Source organism: Prosopis cineraria, unplaced genomic scaffold (assembly GCF_029017545.1).
Source record: "Prosopis cineraria cultivar Desert tree isolate PC_DT_omini unplaced genomic scaffold, ASM2901754v1 PC5, whole genome shotgun sequence".
Taxonomy (NCBI): Eukaryota; Viridiplantae; Streptophyta; class Magnoliopsida; order Fabales; family Fabaceae; genus Prosopis; species Prosopis cineraria.
The window spans coordinates 21187059-21201855 of NW_026555336.1; positions in this window are offsets into that span (position 1 = coordinate 21187059).

The window sequence follows — 14797 nt, forward strand, 5'->3', positions numbered from 1 at the left end:
CTTACCCTAGATGGTAAGCTTGGGGACCATACATGTGATTTGGTTCCGTGAAATAGACTACCGATTCGGTCAGGAGTATTGGAGGACTGAATGGTTAGTGATCATACATGTAACTTGTGGTGATTTTATATGGTGTGTTTATTCTACTTATTTTAATGCTTAATTTAAGGCTTGTTTATAACTTGGCATATTAATTAATAATATAAATTATCTTAGTTACTGAAATTTTTATCTCACCCTGTGGTTGTTATTTTACAGGTTCTACCACTAAGATTGAGCAAGGGAAGGAATCGAGCAAGGGTTAGTATACTTGCTACATTATGATTGTAAAGCCCAATTTTATTTTGAGTCGTGTACATAAACTTATATGGATGATATTATATGTTGCCAACTAGGAATGCATATCATTTTGATTGGTTCCACTTGTTTCATACTATGTTATTTTGTATTTTAGCCCAATATTGTATATGATGTGAATATGTGGTAATTTTTATGGCAATAGGCTAAAATACTAATAAATGTTTGATCTATGTGGTGACAATGTATACATAGTGTATTATGTGGCAATAGAAGCCAAATAGTGCATGTGATGTTGATTTTGTATTTTGGCTATATTGGGCGAAATTGGCATTAACTGGCCAAATTTTGTGTTTGGTATGTTTTAGTGTGTTTAAATGCTCAATCAGGTGTACTTTGGTCCATTAAACTTGGTTCAAGCCTTAAAATGAGTTTATGGTATAAGTTAGGAGTTTTGGGTACTTAGATGCTTGAAAATTTCTTTAAAAACTAACTTGTTCATTCAAGTGTCTAAAATTCTCATATGGTGTCAAATTGTAACGAAGCTTATACCATTAGTTAGTTTATTGAATAAGCTTCATATGGGCACTTGAATCACTTTAATCGGATATCGGATATGAAAATGGTACGCATTTGAATTTTGTCCAGAAAAGCTTTCATGATAGCATTGCTGTCATGGACACATGTGCAGCAATGCATTTCTTGCAAGTCATGGCGCACGGTACAGCAGGAAAACTTACCTTTCTATGCCACATGCCCCGATGCATGGACCACGAGCCACAGCACATGGACTAAAATACTAAAAACTGACATTTTTTGCCCTCTTTTAAAGGGTTTTGCTTTCTAAAACTTTTCGATGCTTCCAATACCTTTATAAATCATTAAGTTTTAGCTCAAACTATAAATTTGAAGGGTTTTTATGGGATCTAAAATATTTTAAAATTATTTATAAAATATTATTAGTTTTAATCTTTATATAGATAATGTGAGCTTGGGAGTAATCCTTGCTCCTAATTATGATTGTTTATTATGATTATGTGGTAAATTTTGGTAATGTCAAGGGGGACATTACATTTTGGTATCAATTTCTCGAGTTTCGAGATCTAGTTGTACTGATGTCTCCATTGCATTCATTTTCATTAGTTGGCAACTTTATGTACACAACTCTTTCCCTTTGTCTCACTTCCTTTATTTGCCACTAATTCCCCTTCCCTACTTAGTTTCTTCCTTAGGGGGGAGAAAAATGGTTAGAAGAAGCACCCAAATGTTGCAATTCACTTGGAAATTTATCGGAGAATGATGGGCCTATACTAGAGGTACAACCAGAAATACAAGTGGAACAACAATAAAGGCCCCAAGGTAATGATACAATTCTAGAAGAATTGCAGGATATGATGAGGAATATTTAGAGAACTGTTCAAGACCACGCTGCTTTGCTTCATAATAGAGGTCATGAAGAGAAACAAAGGAGACTAGAGGAAGCTCATGAGAGCAGATTGGAACCATCTTATAGTTCTAGTAGTAGACTTGGATCGTCTAAGACTAGAGTGGATAAAGATGCTCAGGGGATGGCTATTGATTGAGTATGGAGGACTTTCTCCCGATTTAACCCTCCAACCTTTAATGGAATTATGAAGGAAGGAGAAGTGGAGAAATGGATAGAGAGAGTTGAAACCATCTTTGAGGTGGTACCGTGCTCTATGGAATAGAAGGTGATTATAGCTAAGGTGTATTTGGTTAAGGATGCTAAATACAGATGGAATTCTACAAGACCAGTGGATGGATATCAGCTGACTTGGGAACAATTCAAGGAAATGTTCTTTGATCATCATTTTCCTCTAGTATTTAGTGATGAGAAAGAGGCCGAGTTCCATGCATTTCGACAAGGAGATCTTGATGAAGAAGATTTATTCAAAATTTTAAATAATTGTCAACATTTTTTACTTATCTGAATGAGACAGATGATAACGAGTGGAAGGCCAAAAAGCTTTTGGAAAAAATGAGGCTTGAATATAGACAATGATTGCTATGTTAGAAGTAACCACGTATGTTAACATGTGCAATCAACTTTGAATTGCAGTAAGAAGGTCTAAAAGTAAAAGTAGAAAGAAGACGGGATAGTTATGGGAGGTTCTCATCCTCTCTAGGCCCTTCTAGAGGAGTCTCCAAGAAGACAGGTTATAGCTCGAGTAGTTCTGCAGCATCAGGCAAGAAGAATTTTATTAAAGGATCACAGACTCGAGGAACATTTTAGAGGGGTGGATTTAGGAGTTATGGTGTTCCACAAGCATCTCAACAAGCTTCTAATATACCTGCCCCAATTTTGAGTATAGCTCGATCACCACCATGTGCTAAGTATGGGCGGTCAAATCCTGGGAGGTGCTGGGCATGTTTTAAATGTGAGAAACTTGGCCATCTAGGAAGACAGTGCCCCAAAGGAAGAGTGGAGATGGCAGAGTAGAGATCTACTATTCCAGGACGAGTCTATACACTATCTCAGGAGGAGGCAAGAGCATCGCTGAATTTGATAAAAGGTATTATTTCTATTTGCGAGCAGAAAATTGAAGCATTATTTGATTATGGTGCTACACATTCATTTATTTCACATAAATGTGTAGAGAGGTTGGGACTTCCTTTGCATGAATTTCCTTATGTGATTAAAGTATCTACTCCATTTAGGTCATCCAATACGACTAGTAAAGTATGTTTGAAAGTAGAAGTAAGGTTTAAAAATCATTTGACCACTCTCAATTTGATCCAGATTCCTATGAAGGGTTTGGACGTGTATGAATTGGTTGATGGCAAATAATGCTACCTTAGACTATGCTAGGAAGATAGTTTTGCTACCGGTACATACTGCACTAGCTAATATTCCTAGTAAATCTAAGTTTTTATCAGTGGTGCAAGTAGAGAAATTGATGCAATAAGGATGTATGGTTTATATGGCTTTCTTCTCAGTGCATAAGGTCTACGATAGAAGTATTGATAAGATTGGGGTAGTGAATAAATTCCCTGAGGTATTTACGGATGATATGTTCAGTTTTCCTGTAGAAAGGGAAGTAGAATTCATAATAGACCTAGTATCAGGAACTGAACCAATCTTAAAGGCACCATATCATATGTCACCAATTGAGCTAGCTGAGTTGAAGGAGAAGATAAAGGAGTTACTTGAAAAAGGGTTTATTAGACCCAACGTGTCACCTTAAGGATCACCTGTGCTATTTGTTAAGAAGAAGGATGGCAACTTATGGCTTTGTATTGTTTATAAATAGTTGAACAAGGCGACGATAAAGAACATATATCCTTTACCAAGGATTGATGATTTGTTAGATCAATTGGTGGGAGCTTCAATTTTCTTAAAGATTGACCTGAGGTTAGGATACCATTAATTGAGAGTGTACTTGAAGGATGTGCCCAAGACGGCTTTTAATACTAGATATGGGCATTATGAGTTCCTGGTAATGCCATTTGGATTAACAAATGCACCTGTGATTTTCATAGATTACATGAACTGCATATTCAGGCCTTACTTAGATCAGTTTGTCGTGGTATTCATTGATGAATTCTGATATGTTCTAAAGATGAGGAGCAGCATGCGAAGCATTTGAGGATTGTGCTATAAATTTTAATAGACAACAAGCTCTGTGCCAAGCTTAGCAAGTGTGAGTTTTAGCTATGAGAGGTTTGATTTCTAAGACATGTTATGTTAGCGAAAGGGATTGCTGTGGATCCGCATAAAGTGGAAGCAGTGTTGAAATGGGAGAGACCTAGTTCTATGACTGAAATATGGAGTTTTCTAGGGTTAGCTGGATATTATCATAGATTTATCCAAGGTTTCTCTCAGATAGCTTCATCATTAACTAGGTTGACCTGAAAAGATCAGCCATTCATTTGGGATGACAAGTATGAGATTGCATTTCAGAAGCTAAAAGAGAAGCTAACTACAGCACTTATGTTGATTATTCCCAATCCACGATTGCCATATAAAGTGTATATGGATGTGTCTTTGAAGGGGCTAGGTTGTGTGTTGATGCAACACGAGCGAGTAGTGGCTTATGCCTCTAGATAGCTCAAGCTACATGAAGAGAATTAATTGACCCATGAATTAGAGCTTGCCGTAGTTGTGTTTGCATCAAAGATTTGGTGGCACTATTTGTATGGAGCAATGTTTAGTGTTTTCAATGACCACAAGAGCCTGAAATATTTATTCGATTAGAAGGAATTTAATATGAGGCAGAGAAGGTGGATGGAGTTTTTGAAGGACTATATCTTCAAATTTAAATACCATCCAGGGAAGCAAATGTGGTTGTAGATGTCTTAAGTCAAAAGTCATTGCATGTCATTTGTCTAATTGTGTAAGAGCACAAATTGCTAGAATCTTACTTAGATATTCAGCATGACTCACCGAAATGAACTTTGTATAGTTTACATTCCATAAAGATTACCAATGAGTTTTGGAGAGAGTTAAGGATAGCACAACTTAAGGATGAGTATCTGTTGAGAATTCGAGAAGATGTGAGGAAAGGTGAACCATAAAGTTTGGGTTCAGTCATGATGGATATGTTGTGTATCGAGATCAAGTTTGTGTACCAAACGAGGGTGATTTGAGAAAGAAAATTCTAAATGAGGCGCATAAGAGTAGATATACAATTCATCTTGGAGCAATTAAGATGTACCAAGATATGAAGTGGTATTGGTGATGGCCTGGAATGAAAAGGGATGTCACAGATTTTGTATCTTGATGTTTAATTTGTCAAAATGTTAAAATTAAGCATCAGAGATCAACAAGAACTTTACAATTACTAGAGATACCGAAGTAGAAGTGGGATAGTATATCTATAGAAGTAGGATTACCAAGAACTCAATCCAGTCATGATTCTATCTAGGTGATTGTAGATAGATTGACAAAGTCAGCCCATTTCTTGGTAGTGTGAATAAGTGATTTGTTGGAGAAGTTGGCAAAGATCTACATTCAGGAAGTTGTAAGAATGCATAGGGTACCAAAGGACATTGTCTCTGACCGTGATCCAAGGTTCAGCTTAAATTTTTCTTAAAGGAACAAGTTTTTATTTTATGTGACTCTTATTCATTGAACCCAAGACATTTCATAGCTTTTGTATGAGAGAAAAGAAAAGAAAAATGGAAAAGAATGGCAAGAAAGAAAAAAAAAACATATGAAGGAAAAAATATTAAAAAAGAAGAAATAGAAAGAAGAAGAAAGAGAAAAAGAAAAGAAAAGGCTGCCAAAAGAAAAGAAATAAAATTGAAAATAAATAAAGAAAATTAGGATAAGAAAATAAAGGGAATCCAAAAGCAAAAGTCAAACAAGAAAATGAGGGTTTCCTTCAGTTGTAAGTCATTTTACTACTTTATTCCTTGTTCTTTCATATCTCTCTTATTTTCATTTTCCACTTTATTTTATATCCACTTAGTTAAGGTTTGAAAAGTTGAACATTGTTGCATGCTCACATTGTGGCCAAGGCATGGTTTCTTGAGCTAAAACCCTACCCTTTTACATGCAAATCCAAGTGTATCCTTTTGATAGCCATATTACATCCATAATAAAGACCAATTGTTTCTTGAGAATCTTTTGCAAATTAGTAGTGGAGAGGTAGAAGAATTATAAGCCTATAGTATGGTGCTTTGTTAATGTACATGGAGTAAAATTATATACCCTTTCAAACACTTGAGTGGATTGAGAGTAAATACTATATCCTTGTGAGCCTATATCTATAGTTATGCATCTCTTTAATGGTTTATTTGTGAGGGATAAAGTTCTTTAATTAGGGCAGCAACATCTTCTTTGTTTGTATGAAAATTTCCTTGACATTTGATTTAATTTTCCTTGGCATTTCATTTGTGTTTTCTTCTTTTGTTTTTAGGTCTTTGGGAATTGTGAGGTGAGGTATTATCTTGATTTAATTTTGCCCAGAATGCAAAAGATTAGTATGGGAGAATTTTGATAGGTCATATTTGTTACACACTTTTCTTAGGTATTTAGGACCATATTTTATGATAGGAAACTCTAAAATGCGTATTCTTGATGTTAAATTAGGGTTTTAAGTCTTAATGAGAAAGTATGCATATTATGGGTATTTTAGTCAATTTTCACTTTATTGGGAATTCAAGGGAAAAATTGAGAATTTTATGTGTGCATTAGTTTTAGGACCATTTCTATATGTTAAGAGTCTTTATATGTATTTATATTACATTCTTAGTGCAATTTTGCCTAAGTGTTCAAATGCATGCATTAGGGGTAATTTGGTCATAAAATGCATTTTTTCACCAAATTAGGGTTAAGCTTGAGATTTATATCTTTTGATGAGTAAGATGATTGGTATAATTATTTTTCATTGATTCATTCTAGGTTGAGATTTATTAGAAAAAGACAACATTTTAAAGTTGTTTTCATAATGGTTTTCAATTAACCTTTGATTTTAATTCAAGTATGTGCTTGTCTACACTTGTGTCTCGTGAGAATTTCATATTCACTTTTCCTTAATCATTTTAATACTTTAGATAAATTAAATATTTTATATCTTAGTATAATTAAATAAATGTCATACTATGGTTATTTCATTATTTGATTTGATTGTGACTTAGGTGAATAAGTGTGACAAATGAGGACATAACTCTAGGCAACTGAAGAAAGCTTCCAAGGAGAATTATGGAAGAAATTCAGACCTGATTTGGCTTCAATTTGGTGTGATTTTCAAGGGTTATTAAGGCATACAAGAGTTTACCATGCACTTGAACACATGGGATCAAAATTAGCTTCCACTTGACTTGACTTGTTCAAAGATGGTTACAATGTGGTTGAGAAGCTTTGGAGATAAATTTCACATCTGAATTTGAGGTGCATTAGGAGTGAATTCCAAGGAAATTAAGGGAACATAAGTGCTTAATATATCCATGCACATATGGGATTAGAAGAGCAACATTGGAATTATCACCTAAGTGACTTGCAACCTAGACTACCTTTAACTTTACATGACCTAATGACTTGTAATTAGTTTTATGGCAACTTGTTTAGCAAGTAGTTCACCATATTTTCATCTATAACACATTTATATAGGTTTATGATCAATTTTTGAGATTATTCATTAATATTTTCAAATTTCAAACTTCAAGTTTATCAAGTTCTCTAACTTCTCTCTTTATACTTCCACTCTCTCTCATCTATATCTTTCAATCTAACCATCCAATCAATTTCACAAAACCACCACCATTCTCTTCCTCTCTTCTTCCTAAACCTAATAACTTTCTCAAGGATCAAACCAAGCTATCTTTTAGTGAAGTCATGGTGAAGAAGACTATAATCTTGGAGCTTTATCTTATTCATCACTTGAAGATACAAGGCTAGGTTCATGAAGGAGCTATTATGAGGAGGAGGAAACCTTGAGTTTGTATTATTTTATAGCTAGTTGAATTTCTTCTCTCTACTTTTCTCTCTCTAGAATTACAAATTTGTAAAACTCTTGGAACTTGTGATCTCAAGTGATGATTCATACAATTGAGACAAGCTTGTTGCAACTTGAGTTTTGTTATTTCTTGTGCATGAATTTTGTCCTGTTCAAGTTTAATTCATAATTTTGGTTAGATTGATGAGTTTAACATGTTTTCTTGCTTGTCATAATCTTTCCAACTTGAATGCATGTGAATATCTTCATGAATCATAATCTTGAGCATGTTGATTCCTTCATATGTGCTTGACCTAATTGACTCATGTTTGTAACATTTTGGTTGGACTTAATGCTAGCTAGGTTTTGGCACACTCTAAGACCATAATCTTGGATTAGGGTTGGTTAAGAGATTAGCTAAGTCTTGGTGCATATAACTAAGTGACCAAAACCAAAGAGGAAAGAGAGGAGACCATACTAGCTAGGCCATAATCAAACAAAGATTGGTGACCAAATTTATATAGGAGTTCCTGCTTTTAATAAGTTTTGACACACCTACTTTATTCACCTTATAATTAGTTGATTAGCTCATTTAGTTTTGATGCTAATTCTATGCCAAATCACTTTTAACTTGTAGCACACTTCAAATTTAAATTTCCAACTAAGCCTTCTCATATAGATCGACCTAGGTTCACACTAATAGTACATTTATAACGTCTAAGAGTATACCGTAAGGTCTTCCTTATGAAACCATGTTTAACTTCAAATAATGGTAATCTAAGGTTTAACCCTCAAAGGATTACCAAATTGCAAAGTTTTATAAAGGAAATTTCTTAAATTCTTTTAAAGGAATCCCCATTTCAACAATTCAAATCTCAAACATTATTTAATAAGTCTATATTAGAGTTTTAAAAGTAAAGCAAAAGCTGAAAAATCAAGTGGGACCCAAAATAATGAGTTTTAAAACTCAAAAATAGATTTTATATAAAAAATGTCACATGCGCCATGGCTTACGGTAGGTGCGCTATGGCTTGTCTTCTTTGTGCCGTACATTGCGGTGTGAGGCACCATGCACCACAGTGCATTGCATGAATTTGACAACATTAGTGCTGTCATTTGACAACATAGGGAGTGAACTTCTAACGATTCCTAAATCTTCACCCGACATCCAATTGAGATGATTTCAGTGTCTACATGGAACTTTCTCCCAGCTCTAATTAAAGGCACTAGTTTTCCACTCAAACTCATTTTCTATAAAAAGTTGGACACCAAAACCCATTTTGACCACTTTTTCACAAAATTTCACAAATAAGGTGTCCCAACTCAACCACATATGCTAATGGCTCACAACAACCATCCGACCATATTGAATAGACTCTAACAGACCCGTGCAACGCACCACACAATCAAAAACACTTTCATCATAAAATCACCACTTAACCTTGATTTTCACAAAACACAAAAGGGGATGGAATGTTACACAAATCATCAATTTCATTCCAAATCTTTCAAAATACATATGTTTCTACTTGTACAAGTATTTTGACCCTATGCATGGGTTTATAGCTAAAACTATCTAACCTAGGGCACAAAATACACTAATTATATACAAAATCATGCAAGTAGTGCATAAATCATGACAAATGATTCTAGTTGGCAATTACATTGACAAATACACATGAAAGTAACAAAAGAGAGGCATATAGAGGATTACTCCACAATTCTAGGCCTCTGTATGTTTTCCCTGACATAGATTCGATAAGCTACGTCCTAAAAATATTAAGAATTGAGAGGTAAGTACAATCATTTAGTAGCCAAGTTTTACTTAACCCATACAGTTGCATATTAACTGTAAATAGATGTAATTAGGCAAATATGCACAGATAACACTTAACACTCGGCCATGGTTCACAAAACAAACAACCATGTGACCAAGCTTACTATAACACACTTTATCATGATATTTCACAGAACATAACATGGGGTTGCAAAAATAACAACCATGCACCCTCAACACATGTCGGACCATAAAACTAACAACCATGTGGCCGGACTTATGTGCATGATCATATGCCAACCTTATATCCTCTTGTCACCTTCGACATGAAACCGATGGCTATCACATGGCTACGTCCTTCACAGACTAACCCAGCCTTCCACTTGCAATGAGCTATGGGACTAGGGTTAACTCACTCGCTTATATAATCCAGTTTCCCCCAATACCAATGACCATAGGGTGTTAAACCCTTAATCTAACCTCCTTATAAACTGGTAGAGACTAGTTAGGTTCGAGTCCCTCACAAAACAAGTGGGACAGTCCCAAATCAACCATGGGACAAGAGCTACCTCCCAATTCCAATGGCTGGTGCCAAGGCTAGTTCCTGATTCCAACAGTCACTGCTAGTACCACGTGGATTTTAACCAATCTACTCCTCTCCCTAAGCAAACTCTCACCAATAATCATGCTATGCACATTTCTCACATAATATTCATTTTAACAATCAATTCATAGTACATGAACTCACATAAACTCAAATACTCCACAAACTCAACACATAATAGATCACAATTCTCCACCTATAGTAATAGATCACAATCAATTTTGTAAAACACAAAGGGTGGTATAATTAAGGTTTTCTTTCTAAAAATCATTTCGCAAATCAAACATTCTGCCATCATGCATCATTAGTTTAAATCATAATTCACATTTCACAAATAATATTAACATTCAACTATAAAGATTAAGTTTCCCCTGGTTATCTTAAACCTCTGAGAGGTTAAAGGTTTACCCCTTACTATACCAACTTCCCAAGCTTCTCCTAAGCTTGAATGGTGCCAAGAACGAACCTCACTACATCTATACCATAAGAATAACATCATTGTCTTACTCTTGAAAATTTATCTAGATATAACTCCACACACTCTATTTTTATCAACTCATAGTCATTACCCATTCATACCCAAAATGCACATTATCACTAATAACACCTCAAACCATCATTAATGTACATAAATCTCCCAACTACCATATTTATGTAAATTTTTGGATATTAAATGCTCTCATGGACCAACCACTTTCAAAATCATCAATGTGATGTTTCAATATATTAAACAACCCCCATTATACTCATTTTAACTAATGGAATTGGGCCCATTGTCCTATGGATTGAAAATCCATCTTTTAACTCAAACCCTATAATAACTCATCATAAATGAGGGAGAGAAAGGAAGAATGAGGCATTATAAACTTATCTTTGGTGATTGGAAGCTTTAATCTTGCCTCTATGTGGTCCCACAATGTGCCCTAGCAGAGCAAAAATAGTGCTCTTTGTTTTCTTCCTCTTCTCTCTTCTGTTTTCTTGCACAGTATGATTTATTAAAAAATTTGCCCGCGCACCACAATGCACGCTGACCCCTACCACAGCGCACGGCACAAAAGAGCTTGTTGTATTCAAATTCATCTCTGTGTACTGTGGCAAACTAACCACATGCTATGGCATATGGCATAGAGGATAACTCTTCACTTTTTCTTCCTCTTTCCTTGCCCAAGTGGCCCACTATCGATCCGGGACCACATCTTGGGCTAAAATCACAATAATTATACCAAATTAAGCCCCTCTGGCCATACACCTCATTAACACACTAACTACCTTCATTAGGTTAATAAACCAAGATTGAATTTTCCCGGATGTTACAACATTAGTGTAGCTTAGTATTATTTTGCTAGGGTAGCGACAACCTTAGTCAAATGGCATGCTGAAAGTGTTAGCTTCAGCTAATTACTCATTAAAATAAAAAAAATAAAATAAAAAGGAATTTTAAGACCTTGTCACACTTACTAGGTGGCACCCTCTTATTGGCTTGTAGATGATTCCAATGTATGTCAAATTAATCCCATGCATCATTCACATTTTAACCTGATCTAGAGTGCCTAATTAAGAAGAAAAATGTCCTTAATGTTTTAGCTTCGATCCTATAGACTTTTGATTTCATTTGCCCAATTGATGCACAAGTCACATATCACTTATGTAACAAAAATCACATAATTCAATTAAATAACATGTGACATCATAAAATCTAATTAAAGTGTAGAATTAAATTCATATTTAGAAGGGAGAATTTATTAAAATAATCAAGTTCTTGGCTACATGTAACCTCATCCCATATCCTTAAGATATAGGAGAAAATTAACTAAATCACCACACATACTTAATCAAAACATAATCAAATACTTTGTTGGAAAAGCTTAGGCCCAGGACTTGTTTTGCAAAAGCATCAAAATCTTAATCAAAACACACACGGTGGAAACAAGTAGTAAGCATTTGTATCAATCTATGCATGCATCACAGTACAAATCAGGTCAAGTTACAGGCAATGTACCATGGCATGCAATAAAATACATGCACCGTGGCATGTGGCATAGAGCCATATGCCCAATCCTCTACATCATGTGCCGCAATTTGAGATGCCATGCACCGCATCATGTGTAATGCCCTTTTACCAACATTACCATACCCTCTACTATAAAGAATCTATTTACTTCAAAATGATTTAGATGGAAAACATTAAAATCGTTGGGATCCCAAACAAAAGGTTTCAAATCATTTTATAAATCACTTGAGTTATAAAACCTAACATACAAAACATATACATAGCGGAAGCAACGAGTATTTAGGTATTTAAAACCAGAAGAAACATGTGCATCCTAGTATTTGGGTTTCACATTTTCATTTCTATAGTCTCATACATGGCCATATCACTATCCATCCACTTCACAAATCACATATTCTCACACATATACCTTCATCCACTAGCCTATCCAATCATTTCATCATTCACACATATACAAGGGTCAGGGAGCTCAAAATCATCAAATACTATAATATGCACATGCTTAAGTCATAAGGCAACTTATACATATTTACAATCACTCACAACAAATTCATTGCACCAATTCTTACAAAGACTTAGGCAAGAAGTGCCAAATCAGCCTATATCTTTTCTCTTTAAACCACTAGCACTAGAACTTGAAAAATGTAAATAACCATAGGTGAGATAAAAATCTCAATAACTAATATAGCTCATTTAATGCCTATTACCCAAAATAACCATATTAAAGTAACAAAAATAAAGTCATATCATGCATATATGTAAAATATGAAATTATTCATCTTTTCACAGCAACTCCATAAAAATACACACTAGCATGATCATCTAGCCACCGAACCTCCAATGCTCCTCGACATGAAACCATAGACTCTCCTAGATCAACCACTTGTTGACCTGAGCACACTTTTAATGGTAGAACAGCCGACCAAAGGTAATATAACCTACCTACAGACTATGGTTTTCCTTCTTTACACACTTGTGATAGATGCGTCGTTGACTCCTAGCTACACCCTAATAGGCATTAGGGAATTGTCAGACTGTCTGGATGTCCCATAGTAACAGTCTTATAGTATGTTATGCTAGATTGCTGCACTAGATGTCCCATGGTGTTAGCCCGATCATATTGACTTTTTTACTCATATATCTCCGCACACACACACTCCCACATATCTTAAGTGAACTCCTTCCCCCTATGATCATGCTCTTTCACAATTTTCACTACTTTCTTTCACATTTCCATACATATATTGCCATAACATATATATATATATATATCATTTGAAGTTAATTAACCTTGTAGATTGCATTTCCCAAACCAATGTTTATGCTAAAACTATTTTCAATAGCAAATCATGCACAAAACTCATAAAACCATAATTTCTCATTTGATGTTTACTTCTACATAGTTACAATAGTTAATAAATATAATAAACTATTTGGTTACCTTAACCCTTCTATCTACTAGAAAGGGTTACCTGTGTTCCAACAACCCTATTCAAGCTCCTTTCTCATAATTTATGAACCACATACTATAATCTACACACAATTATCACATTTCTCATTCAATCTCTCTATTGACAAAAGTGCCAATTATCACATTTAAGCATTCAATTGCTATCAAATCCATATTTCACACTCGATTATGTATATTACCACTAATTATCCCTCATTTCAAGCTTTAACATTTTTTAGCAATTTTTCTCACTATTCTTTCTCTTTAGATTCAGGCAATTCTTACCCACAGCTTTAAAGCCTTTTCGTTTTGACTCCAACCAGTCACAAAGTACTAGTTTTGTTTCAAATAACCTTTCTATTACTATAAAGTAAGAAATCAACTCTTTAAAACTCCTGACTTCAATTTCTCACTAGTCAAAACTAAGAGAAAATAGGGTAGAATTAGAGGTTAAGGTAGTACATGAATTACCCGATAAATAACAGGTCGAAAACACCATCCTTGCTCCTAATTTAGCTTACCCTAGCATATCTCTCACTCTTCTCCATGCCAAACCTCTCCCCTCATGCTCTCCCTTTCTATTTTCATGAGATGGCACATCCCTACTAATCTAATTTTTGCACCATGTGCTGCGGCGCATCTATCCTTCGCTGCAGCGCGTAGCAGAGGGAAATCCTCACTATGCTCACACGCCCTACTTCGAGACTCCACTCTTTCGCTCGTTGTTGTTCATATACATCCCAACGAGTCAATACAATACTTCACTACTCAAAACCCTAATTCCACATTAAATTACTAATTCATTCACTAATCGATCATTAATGCGGGATTAGAAATTCAGGATGTTATAGTGCACCAATTCAAATTTTATGTGGTCATTTGATAGCAAAAATGACAAACTTCTCGCATTTGCCATTTTCACATACGATGTTTGATCGGAGTGATTCAAGCACCCACATAAGGTTCATCTCACAAGCTAGCTGATGAGACAATTCTGGACATGATTTAATAGTCCAATCAAAATTTAGACTCCTATATGCAAAAAAGTCACTTTTTTAAAGAATTTTGTGCACCCAAGTACTCAAATCAATCCATTTATCTCATTTGACCACATAAGGCCTTGAATCAAGTCCAAAATGACGTATTACACCTAATTAAACACAATATATCACATATATACACATATACCAAAATTTGACCTCTTAATGGCCAATTTTCACATTTCTCAACTTTTCACAATTAATTAAAATGTGGCTCA